The sequence below is a fragment of the Eptatretus burgeri genome, chromosome 15 (genome assembly GCF_056783735.1).
Source record: "Eptatretus burgeri isolate ZD-2024b chromosome 15, Ebu_testis_v1, whole genome shotgun sequence".
NCBI lineage: Eukaryota > Metazoa > Chordata > Myxini > Myxiniformes > Myxinidae > Eptatretus > Eptatretus burgeri.
The window spans coordinates 58,407,128-58,420,568 of NC_140975.1; the positions used below are offsets into that span (position 1 = coordinate 58,407,128).

General features: G+C 44.0%; 1 protein-coding gene across 2 annotated transcripts in view; it reads left to right on the forward strand.

Moving 5' to 3' along the window:
• Positions 1-1,792: 1,792 nt before the first annotated feature.
• The window catches only part of LOC147012274 (glutathione synthetase-like), an 86,619-nt gene continuing 74,970 nt past the window's right edge, over positions 1,793-13,441 (forward strand). Inside the window, exon 1 of one of the 2 annotated variants that reach the window (XM_085856178.1) lies at positions 1,793-2,166. The gene's annotated coding sequence lies outside the window, so the exon portion shown is untranslated. The remainder of the gene's footprint in view (positions 2,167-13,441) is intronic. The other variant, XM_085856177.1, reaches the window with a different exon arrangement.

The following is a 13,441-nucleotide window of genomic DNA, read 5'->3' on the forward strand; positions in this document are numbered from 1 at the left end:
AATTTGCATTTTATTGCATGAAATAAGTATTTGATCACCCACCAACCAGTAAGAATTCCAGCTCTCACAGACCTGTTAGTTTTGTCTTTAAGAAGCCCTCCCATTCTCCACTCATTACCTGAATTAACTGCACCTGTTTGAACTCTTTATCTGCGTAAAAGACAGCTGTCCACACTCAATCAATCAGACTCCAACCTCTCCACAATGGGCAAGACCAGAGAGCTGCTAAGGACATCAGGGACAAAATTGTAGACTTGCACAAGGCCAGGATGGGCTACAGGACAATAGGCAAGCAGCTTGGTGAGAAGGTAACTGTTGGCGCAATTATTAGAAAACGGAAGAAGTTCAAGATAACAGTCAATCTCCCTCGGTCTGGGGATCCATGCAAGATCTCACCTCGTGGAGCCTCAATGGTCATGAGAAAGGTGAGGGATCAGCCTAGAACTACACGGCAGGACCTGGTCAATGACCTGAAGAGAGCTGGGACCACAGTATCAAAGAAAACCAAAAGTAACACACTACGCCGTCATGGATTAAAATCCTGCAGTGCACGCAAGGTCCCTCTGCTCAATCCAGCGCATGTCCAGGCCCATCTGAAGTTTGCCAATGACCATCTGGATGATCCAGAGGAGGAATGGGAGAAGGTCATGTGGTCTGATGAGACCAAAATAGAGCTTTTTGGTTTAAACTCCACTCGCCGTGTTTGGAGGAAGAAGAAGGATGAGTACAACCCCAAGAACACCATCCCAACCGTGAAGCATGGAGGTGGAAACGTCATTCTTTGGGGATGCTTTTCTGCAAAGGGGACAGGACGACTGCACCGTATTGAGGGGTGGATGGATGGGGCCATGTATCATGAGATCTTGGCCAACAACCTCCTTCCCTCAACAAGAGCATTGAAGATGGGGCGTGGCTGGGTCTTCCAGCATGATATGACAATGACCCGAAACACACAGCCAGGGCAACGAAGGAGTGGCTCCGTAAGAAGCATCTCAAAGTCCTGGAGTGGCCTAGCCAGTCTCCAGACCTGAACCCAATAGAAAATCTTTGGAGGGAGCTGAAAGTCTGTGTTGCCCAGCAACAGCCCCGAAAACTGAAGGATCTGGAGAAGATCTGTATGGAGGAGTGGGCCAAAATCCCTGCTGCAGTCTGTGCAAACCTGGTGAAGAACTACATGAAACGTCTGATCTCTGTAATTGCAAACAAAGGTTTCTGTAGCAAATATTAAGTTCTGTTTTTCTGATGTATCAAATACTTATTTCATACAATAAAATGCAAATTAATTATTTAAAAATCATACAATGTGATTTTCAGGATTTTTGTTTTAGATTCCATCTTTCACAGTTGAAGTGTACCTATGATAAAAATTACAGACCTCTATGTGCTTTGTTAGTGGGAAAACCTGCAAAATCGGCAGTGTATCAAATACTTGTTCTCCCCAATATATATATATATATATATATATATATATATATATATATATATATATATATATATATATATATATATATATATATATACACACACACACACACACACACACACACACACACACACACACACACACACACACACACACACACACACACACACACACACACACACACACACACACACACACACACACACACACACACACCCTCATTCCATCATTGCAAATTCACGCCATTCCATCGTTGAAAGTTCAAGCCATGTCCAAAAATTGTCCCAAGTGTTTACTTTGGATGGGCGATTGTTAATTTTGAATCTTGTATACCTTGTAGAAAATATAGCATTGACATCATACCAAGACTTTTGAAATACCCTGTACAATAAGTTTTATTTTTGAGGGAAGTGGGTTAATGAAAAGCAAGGCATGATCAATCCTCATGTCATGACGATGATGTAACAATAATTAACAAACATTGCAGCAACAAACGAGTAGCGATAAAGTCATCGAAGCTGTTTTTGCTTTATAGCTAGTACAGCCAGAATGACGCTCAAAAACAAGGTTCATTCAGTGCAAGGGTACGAAAAGTACATTTATGCACATACAATAGGGGTGGAGTCATGCATGCGTCGAAGTACTCAGTACTGCACCCACGAAGACAGTCATACTTTCTTTAAATTCCATTGATTGATGGCTGCGAAAGGAAGTAAGAAGAATAAAATTATCCGAAGGAATTGGTAAGTATATCTTCACTGCTTCAAGTTATATTTTGTGGTTAGGTATTTTGTGTGTGTGTATATATATATATATATATATATATATATATATATATATATATATATATATATATGTATATATATGTATATATATATATATATATGTATTTACAAACTGCAATTTTAAAAATCGTCCTCGTTTAATTCGCAAAGCAATTAATTTACATGCAGGAATGTAATTTATCATTAGCAAGAAGCCCATTATTTTTGAGGTCAACATCGGCCCAAGGTCAACAACGAAGGTTATGTTTCTAAAATCCTCAATTTTCATCCGATTCACTTGAAATTTGAGGAGGATTTATATTTCAGGTCACTGAATTCAACCAGCTAATCATTTTTGAGGTCAACATACTGGAGGCCGAATTTCTAAAATTGTCAATTTTCATCTGATCGACTTGAAATTTGAAGAGGAGTTGCGTATATGATCATTGAAATCAACCACCAATTATGTTTGAGGTCAAATTTGTTTTCTGGGATTTGCAAGTATCATGCTTTGCATGACATCTCCTTGTTTGTTTGTTTGTATGCAGGATATCTTAAAAAGTTGTGGGCGGATTCGGACGAAACTTGGTGAACACGTCGGGTGTTTGACAAGGAAGAATTGTTTCAATTTCGTGAAAATCCGAATCCGGATCCGCAAAGTTTTTAAGTGATTCGTCACCATTGAGAGATAGGGCTAAACTAATACATAGCACGATATTTCAAAAACTTGTGGACGGATCAGATAAAACTTGGCGGATACGTTGGGTGTGTGACCACAACGAATTGATTTGATTTTGGTGAAGATCCAAATCTGGATATGAGAATTATTTAATTTATAAAGTGATTCTTCACCATTGAGAGATAGAGCCAAAAACGAGATTTTGCATGATATTTCAAAAATGTAATGGGCCCGATGTGTTCTCGTGGATCAGGCACTGCGCGGCGGAGGTATGCGCTCTACCGAGTGCCCTTCTACTTGTGTTTGTTTTCAAGCAAATGCTTAGGTTCGAATCCAGCTTGTCGTTCAGACTTGGAATCAGTGCTCACAAATAACACTTGTCTGCTTGTCTTCTTCATTAGTATTGAGAGAATTGTGTCAGCTGCTTTTTGTGCACTGACTTCCCGTTGACCGTTTCAACACTTTAGTCTCTTACATGCTTATATCCTTTTGATCTATTGGAATGTTTAGACCCTGGCTAATATTGGAATGTATCCTTTAGACCTCTTAGATTTGATTGACCCTTTAAATCCCAATAGACGCCTTAGATATTTATGTGATGTGGAACTGAGTATAGACCTTACTCTTGTATTATCTGAATCAATGGCTACTCTGTGACATAATCGGTCAAGCGGTGCTTCTTTTTCTTCACCTCTTCTCCTTCCGCATGTACCACACTATGGAGTAGAAATAAATGACCTCCGGTTTATAGCTGTGTCTGGCCATGAGCTACAAACATTACACTTTACACATCTTATACTCCTTAAGTTTGGAGAGCGGTAGACAATGTAATCCTTTTAAGACCCTTTCAACACTTTAGATCCCTTTAGACCGTAACAACATTTAAACCTCTGAGACCCTTTTAAACCCTATAGACCCTTCAAACTTTTACACCCGTTAGACCCTCCAACACCCATTGAATTAAACTGAAAATCAACTTCATCACCTAATGCATGTGACCACAGCTCTCCATCGGGAGATGAGCGTCTCTCCCACTTGGGACTATTTATTATCATTGTACGTGGTAACTTTCCTTTCTATCATTAATTGCTCAGTATAACCATTGCCAAGAAGCATTCTCATCAGCATTGTACTTCTGATTTATTTTTTGGGGCTTGGGAGAGGAGATCATGTCAAGATTTGTTTCTTTCTATCAGAGGTGATGATAAATCGTCTAAAGGGATCTATAAAAAAAATTTTTTTACAGGAAACAAAGTTCAAAATAAGTTTTGAAAGAAAAGTTGGAAACAGATTGATTTTGTCAAATTTATAGATTGTTGTGTGATTATGAAGATGTTACATATCAATCCTTACCTTGCACGCACGATCCACAATAAGTGATTCCTTCACTTTGAAAAAGTGGCACAAACCTTGCGGCATAAGTGTTTTCTTCGACAAAGCTCAAGATATTTACTCTGTTTTACCTATTGGCCAGTGTTCACAGTTTGACAAGGTGAAAAGGGCAGTTCTTAAAGCCCATGAACTGGTCCCAGAGGCTTGCAAGCAAAAGTTCAGGCAGTGTAGGAATAAAGATAGTGAAACTCATGTGGAATTTGCTCAGGAAGAGACTTTGTTTGATAGGTGGTGTACTCCCAAGAAAATTGTGAATGACTGACAAATTAAGGCAATTGATGTTAGTGGACGAGTTTAAGCAGTCCGTGCATTGTGACATTCGGATGCATTTGGAGGAACAGAAGGTAGAGCAGTTGCAAACTGCAGCAACTTTAGCTGACGATTATTCTCTGACTCACAAAATATAAATATATCTCCAGAAATCGGGTTTTCCAACCAAAAACAATCTATGGAGTTACAATAAATCAAGTCAGGGAAATAGTCCCTTATTTAAAGGTCCTCCAGAAAACTCTCATGCAAAGTTTGATTATTTTAAGGCTGCCACAGAATTTGAAACAGACCACAGAATTTTTGTCATGGCTTACTTGTGTTTATTGCAAGAGTAGAGGAGACCTGATACGTGATATCTCGGTGTCATATTTTCGAAAGGAGAAACCAAAGTGATTATCATCCATGAGGCTACTCCAACAGCATTTGCTAATGTTCAAAACCATTCTTTGCAGGCAGTGGCTTTTTAAGGGTCACCCAAAAAGGAGGTGACGCCATATCTAGACATTATTAATGAGGGACACAAGCCTTTTATTGCAGAGGATTTTGTGTCAGCTGTAGGTGACACTACCAATCAGCAATCTGTTAAAATATTGAGAGACACAGAGGCATCTTGGTCTTTGATGCTGGAGGGCATCTTTCTACAATCTGAGAATATGGCAATTGGGGCCAGTGTACTGTTACACGCTGTTGGTGGCTTTGTAAATGCACCTCTCCAGGTGCTTCACCTAAAATTTGAGTTGGTGTCGGTACCTGTTACTGTAGGCTTGCAGTCTACTCTTCCCACAGGAGTATTTTATTATTGGAAATGACTCGGCAGGCAGTAGAGTTTTGGTTAACCCTGAGTGAATTGAAAAGCTCAATGCTGAGTACAATCAATGCAGAGATAGGAGAGCAGGAGATTCCTGATATTTTACTTTCATGTATAGCGATTCGCTCCAGATCTCGGAAGCACTCTGAAGAGAGTCGAGTGGAAAAGGATTTTGACTCAGAATCAATGCATATTTAAGCCAAAGGGATCTCCAACCTGTGGCTCGTTGCTCGCCAGACTCTCATATGTTGCCTGCCAGACTCAGATGTTGCCCAAGACCGCTCTTGAAAAATACAGTGGAATCTCATGCTCATTCGAAAGTGGAAGTACACAATCTACTCTATATTTTATTCCGATCGAAAAAAAAAATTAAAAAAGAAAAAATCTGACCACGTTTAAAAAAAAAGGAAAATCATTTGCCGTAATGATAATCCCTTCGATAGCATCCTCTCAACTAGACAGCAGATTGAATAGCAAGCAATTTATGCAATTGGGCATAATAACTGGATTGAAATTGAAATGTTACATTGTGTTCCTGTCTCACCCACAGTAAAGAGTCCCACGTGAGTAGGTGTACACTGAGAGATTATTATTATTATTATTATTATTATCTATAATTCAAGCAATCTCGGTGTGTGTGTGTGTGTGTGTGTGTGTGTGTGTGTGTGTGTGTGTGTGTGTGTGTGTGTGTGTGTGTCTGTGACCGCTGTTTCTCGACAACTACTGGTCCGATCTAATTGAAACTTGCCAGGTATATTACTGGGGACCTGAGTATGTGCCTTTTCAAGGTTTGATATTTATCGGACAAGTGGTTCCCAAGTTATGGCCATTTATTTACCAAACCAATGACATGACACGTTGCTGCGAAGGCGTGGCCGATAGGGAAAGGGCGCCATTTAGTTACCAATGACAGGACACGTTGCTTGGCGTTTTGCACCAACAGTATCTATCTTCTATCTATCCATAATTCCAGCAATCTCTGTTTGTTTGCCTTTCAAAAGGTTTGAAATTAATCGCACAAGTGGTTCCCAAGTTATGGCCAAGTTAGAGCACGTTCCCCATTATGGGTTACAATGTACGGACTTCTGGTTAGTGATGACTTTCTGTATTCTAATAATTTCTCGATTTCTTATGCGCATTTATCGATAAACGCAATGCCCCAATCCAGTCATCGTTTACGAGAGCGAAGGAATGGCCTGTGTGTTTGTTTGAAAGTTGTTTTTTTTTGCACGTACGGCCACACGAGAGCGAAGGAACGGCCTGTGCGGTTATTGTTTCTGGCACACGGTTTGAAATTTTTTTCTTTTTTTTTGCCCGTATGGGCACGCACTAGTTTTTCTAATCTGTGGAGAGATTTATTTTATTTTTTGTTCTTATAATGTTGGAACTCAAGACAGGACCACCACAAAAGAAGTTGAGAACGTTTACTTCCAACTTTAAAGATGAGTGGGAAGAAGTTTTTCTTGACAAACTCGAAACAAGGTGAACGGAGATTATGTTTTCAATCCTGTTTGCTTGTCTGTTTGTTTTTCTCTGAGAAGGATATTGCAAATAATTATGTACGGTTGCAGACAAAATTTAGTGGACAGGTTGGGTTTGTCACGACGATGAATTGATTCGATTTTGGGAGAGATCTGGAGATGGTGACTATAATTTTTTTAAGTGATTCTTCACCATTGAGAGATAGGGCCAAGAATGATACATACCACGATATCTCAAAAAGTTGTGGACGGATTCGGACGAAACTTTGTGGATAGGTTGGGTAGGTGACAAGAACAAGCTGATTAGATTTTGTTTAAGGTTTGGATACAGATCCAGCCTATCGGTGGAATGCAAAACGTAAACTGTTCAGCCTGGCAGAGGTATGCTCTCTAGTTTTCAGCATGTCATGAGTGATTGTAAAGGCTGTCAGCTCATTCTAAGCCAAGACACTGCAACACAGACTAATCAACACATTCCGATCTGAACTTGATGCTCAATCGGGGAACCTCTTATCTTGCATTCAGAAGTGTGATTTCTCAACAAGGGAAAAGTTTTGGAGTGTTTCCAGGAGCTCCAACCACGATTGAAATGTTTTTTCGAAGAGAGAAATCAACACTGCCATGAGTTCAACGATTAGTAATGGCTCACTGAGTTGGCGTTTTTGACTGATTTGACTTCCAAACCGAACACTGTTAAACTTGTAATTCAAAGCAAGGGCAAAAATCCGACCCAATTGATTTGATTAGTGAACATGTTCCGAAGCAAGGCGAGATTGTGAAGAGCTTAAATCAGGAAGGGAGATTTCATTCACTTCTCAGGACTCGAGAAGAGGCAGGAAGGACGCAAGTCTTTTGACAAGGAATTCCATGGTCAGGTTGTTGTGAATCTGGAAGCCATGAGCACACAACATTCGGGTCCTATAGCTCAGTTATTTCGATAAGTGAATGTGGATAGATAGCTCCCTTTCCCTAATCTAATGGGTGAATAAATGTAAATGCGCTGTGAGTTACTTTGACAGTCAGGGTTGGGCGATCGGGTTCGAGGTGCCCGGAGATCGACTCGTCTGGTCTGGTCGGCTTGGCAGCGATCAGGTTCGAGGTGCCGGAGATCGACTCGTCTGGTCTGGTCGGCTTGGCAGCAATCGGGTTTGAGGTGCCGGAGATTGACTCGTCTGGTCGGCTTGGCAGCGATCGGGTTCGAGGTGCCGGAGATCGACTCGTCTGGTCGGCTTGGCAGCGATCGGGTTTGAGGTGCCGGAGATCGACTCGTCTGGTCGGCTTGGCAGCGATCGGGTTCGAGGTTCCAGAGATCGACTCGTCTGGTCTGGTCGGCTTGGCAGCGATCGGGTTCGAGGTGCCGGAGATCGACTCGTCTGGTCGGCTTGGCAGCGATCGGGTTTGAGGTGCCGGAGATCGACTCGTCTGGTCGGCTTGGCAGCGATCGGGTTCAAGGTGCTGGAGATCGACTCGTCTGGTCTGGTCGGCTTGGCAGTGCTTGGGTCGTCTCTTGTCTCGTCCACCTGGTGTCCGACGCTTTTCCTCCGTCCCTGGTGCTTGGAGCGGCATCGTGTTGCGGGTTCCATTCCCGTCGAGCCGGATCGTCGAAGAACACACGAGGTGGACAGGTCCAAGCGCAGGCTCTGGTCTCCAGCTCCCTTTCCTCGAGCTGGAAGACTTCACTGAAGACCATTGGGGTCCATTTGTGTATGTGTGTGTGTGTGTGTGTGTGTGTGTGTGTGTGTGTGTGTGTGTGTGTGTGTCTGTGTGTGGGCCCGTCTATAAGTAGCAACTGTTAAGTGCTTTTTGCTTGTACATTGACTGCATTTCTTATCGTCGGATAACTCTGCCCTTACGTGCTCCCCTCATTTTGGGTAGTCGATTGAGTCGAAAAAAAAAATTTCGAATTTTTTTTTTTTTGATCTTCCCTTATTTGTTGTTCGTGGTGTCGGTCTGTCCGTGTGTGTGTTTGTCGGGGGTTTTTGACCCCCTTGCAGTTGTTCGATTTTGATGAAATTTGGGTGGTAGGACCAGTTTATGACCTCGTTGTGCCGCGTAGGTACTGGTTGCTAACGCCCCTTTGGTCGCCTAGCAACGGGACTTTGGAATTTTTGAAAAATCATAAATAATTTATTTTTTCGAAAATCAAAAATCGGGCCACGACCGACTATGGGCAGTACATTCAGCCATATTGTCAAAAACTTCCAGACGGATCCTATGAAAACTGTTGGAGAAGATAGACTTTGAATGAACCCTGGTCGAAAACAATAAAAAAACGAAGTTCGTTATATCTCAGAGACTATGAGTCAGATATACATGAAACTCGTATGGAAGGTTCATGGTATGTCCTAGTTATGTGTGAGAAAGAACCGTTGCTATGGACCCCTCCGTTGCCTAGCAACGGCCGAAAAACCTCTAAATTGGTTTCAGACCAGGTTACTCGACCTTGGATATGCTGCTTCTGCTCTCCCAACAATGGATGGAAGCCGTCAATGCCAGACAGGAAATTCGAGCCGTATCCCTGGATATATCACGTGCTTTTGACACAGTCTGGCACCCTGCCCTGCTCACCAAACTCTCTTCCTACGGTATCCAAGGCCATCCCCACTCATGGTTCGCAGACTTCCTCTCCTGTCGCAGCACCGTGTGGCCCTAAATGTAGTTCTTTCATCCCCCCTTCCTGTCCAGGCTGGAGTTCCTCAAGGTAGCGTTCTGGGCCCTGTTCTTTTTCTGGTTTTCATCAATGATCTCTCCGACTCTCTGGAAAATCCTCTATTTCTCTTTGCTGATGACTCCACCCTCTACCGTACCATCGGTCATCCCTCAGACCGGCAAGCAGCAGCTTCTTCGCTCACTGCTGATCTGGATAAAATCACAAACTGGTCCAACACGTGGAACATGTCTTTGAATCCGGACAAATCTCACACTCTCACTATGTCTCTCCGAAAGGACTGTTTACAAAACCCCCCCATCCACTTTCTCAACAAACCTGTGGAAGAAGTCCTTTCTTTCAAGCTTCTGGGTCTCACTATCTGCCATGACCTTTCCTGGGAAAGCCACATTTCAAACTTCGCCTCCAAAGCCAGTCGCCGACTGGGAATCCTCTGTCGTGCAAGGTCCTTCCTCGGCCCAGCCGAGCTCCTGACCACTTACAAAGCTTTTGTCCCCAGCCTGATGGAGTACTGCTCTCCCCTCTGGGCTGGTGCTCCTGCCTCCCACCTTTCTCGGCTTCACGCTGTATAAACCAAGGCATTTCGGATCATTGGCATCTCCCGCAATGAAGCTGAGTCTTTGGGCCTCTCACGCAATCACCGCAGGTTGGCCGGTGGTCTTTCTATCTTCTACCGTCTCCTCTCCAGCCTCGCCCCCCCTGCTCTCTCTGTGATTTGTCCCCACCACATTTCCGCAGGGCGCTCAAGGTCCGCCAACAACCCCCTTCTGGTAAAACTTCCAAAATCACGAATCACTGCTCACCTTCACTCTTTCATTCCTCTTTTTTTCCCGCCTTTGGAATAAACTCCCTCACTCCATTCAATCCCATTCTTCCCTCCAGGCCTTCAAAACAGCTGTTCACCACCACCTCTTATCATCCCCCATCCAAATCCTCGATCTTTTCTACCCCCGATAATCCACCCAAGCCCACATCCTTCAAATTCCCTGCTTTCCTTCCTGAAAGTCCCTGTAATGTCCATCTTCTATTCCCCATGTTCCCCGTCCCATCCCTCTCCCTTCCACAGATCTCCAAATGTCTCTGTTCCCTACTATTTTGTCCTTCCCACTCCCTCCCCTCCTGTCTCATGCCCCCCTTGATGTGCGTTGTGTGTTAGCTCTCATACGAGCCTCGACATGGTATACAAAAATAAAATTTTTTATTTTTTTATTTTTCACGGATTTTTTTCATTAATATGCGGGGGGATTTTCACGAAAAAACAATCTGCAGCATTAACCCTTGAAGCTAGAATCATGAATTTTCTTGTGCTTAATCCTCAGGTCATTCCCCATCGAACGGGCCCATCGCATCAGGTTCTATGAGGTAGTTGACTACCCATGTCCGCCTTCCGGCTTGTTCCCTATTGTTTAATAAATATCCCCATTTGTGAAATGTATCGGGTCGTTCGTGTCCTTTCCTCCATTGGCTTAGCATGCTGCGTGTTGGAAAATTAGCAAGGCCGTTGTGCTGCCATAAGGGGACCTTTGGACCGGCGGATATCGGTGACCATCCGCTCGGGTCACACACGGTTTGAGTACTCTAGCGGCTCATTCCGTACGGGTGCCATCGAGGGTGTGGAGACTCGGTAAATCGCCACGTGGATATCTAGGTATTTTGAAAATTGGCAAATAACCCTGTACCACGCGGTAGAAATATTGACGCTTCACGGTCCGATAAGGGACCCGTATCCTTCGGAGTTTTCGGAAGAAGTACGATCTAAATTCAAGGTGATCAGCGGAGTCGACTCTTCGGCTCCATCTAGCGGTCGTGCTCGTCGCTGACACCCGGCCCGCAACTAGGACAGGTCAGGTCAGGTCAGGTCTGGGAGCATGTGCCGGAGCAGCATGTCGCTACGTCCATTTTCCGCCAGTTCTGATGTCTGGTCCATCCCCATCTCCTTGAGATGCTGATCAACCTGCTGCAACCACGAGGCGCATGGTCAGCCCATTGGCCTCCTCCACTCACAAGGCTCCCTCGCTGAGAGAATCTGGTGAGCAGGATCAGCATCAGTAAAACGAGCCACATGTCCAGATAACCGCAGCTGATGCTCACGGACTATGCAGGTAACAAATCTCATTTGAGTCTCTCTCAACAACTGCTCATTGGACACAGTCTGACTCGTAATAGCCAAGGATTCTCCAAAGAGACATGGTTCCAAAGCAATTAAGTCGCCATTTCAGATCCCTGATCAGAGTCCAAGTCTCACATCTGTAGAGCAAGACTGGAAGCACCAAGGACCTGAAGACTTGGACTTTCATCCTCCCACACAGGTATCGGCAGTGCCATGTGAAGACTCCGTTCCCCGGCCAGGTATGAAGAGTCAACAGAAGAGGATTCACCAAAATGCAGCTTTATTGAAGGACCACACGTCAGCGAAGTTGGTGTTGGCAGCTCAACCAACAGTGGAGAGCCCCCAAAACCACACTGAGTTTTACATTCAAAAACTCTCCCTTATATACAATCTATCTCTAATTCCAATCTACGTCTGGTTATACGCTAACCCTAGTTGGTGTGACAAGAGCTCATTTTCAGGGCCTAACAGTCATCCCTCTCCCATGTACAAAAAGTTTTATCACTGTGGGATGGTTGCAGGACAAACAGAAATCCCTTTTGAGTTTCTCATGAATCTAAAGAGAAAGACAGGTCTGGCTTTGGTATCACAGTGAGAGCGCAGCCCTAGTCACAGTGAATGAACCCAGCTTTATTAGTTTCTCAGAAGTGGAATGTGGGTTGTGTGGTCGGGTGCAGCCCTGTGCCAATGATGGACTGCCTGACAGCATTTACAGGCTATGACCATTTGTACCTAAACAGAGGCCCAAGAGTGGAATGCTTTAACACAGCCTGCGTCTTTAGAGGGCATCGCATCGATTGACTTGCTGGGACACCATGCCACTAAAAGACAGAGAGTTAAACCAAAGCATTTACAGAGCATTGTAAAAGTGGGTTCGAATCCCTACATATAACTAATATATATGTATTAAGTATGGATTGGATGTGACCATAACATAGCACTCCTCACATGCCACACCCCATGATCCAGTGAATCTCCAGGCCCAACTGAGACATCTGTTGACCTTTGGCTCAAACCCAGCAGACATGAATATCACTGCCAAGCTAAGTGAATCTCTCCATGACCTCAACGTCCTCACCACAAATAGGTACCGACGAGATCGCAGCATCAAAGATGTCATTAAAAGCCTGGATCTTAGTTTTGACCTCAGAAACCAGTAATTTCAGTGGCTCAGACTCCTCATTCAACACATTGAGGGCCCCCAAAAGGATACCTCGAGTCTCCGCAAAGATGACTGCATCATCTGCGAAATCAAGGTCAGAGATCTTGACATTCCCAAATGATGCACTGCAGCTTGATCTCTCCGACATCCTCCCCAGAATCCAGTCCAAACAAGCGATGAAAAGGGATGGGGCCAGTACACACCCTGGATGAACTCCAGTAACAAGTGGAAATAAGTCAGAGATGGTATCACCACATCAACCAGCACTCTCAGTACCAGAGTATAGTTCAGACAGCAGATTGATCTATTTTGGTGGCTCCCCACGAAGACCAAGAATCCTCCAGAGGGCATTCCGATTCACTGAATCAAACACTTTAGAGAGATCAACATCGGCTGCAAGCAGCCCCTGCCGAAACTCTCGTCTGCATTTGGTGAGAACCCGAAGAGCAAGGATACAGTCAATTGTTTACCTCTTTGGTGTCAAGCCTGACTGCTCTGGATGCTGGTGCTCAAGCAGATGGTGGCGAACCCTATCAATAATTATCAGAGCAAAGACATTGCCCAGCATTGAGAGCAGCATCACCCCTCACTAGTTGTTCCAGTCCTGGTGATCACCCTTCCATTTCCAAAGAGTGATAAGAGCACCCATCGTCCAGTCAGTTGGGATGATGCCTGTGTTCCAGG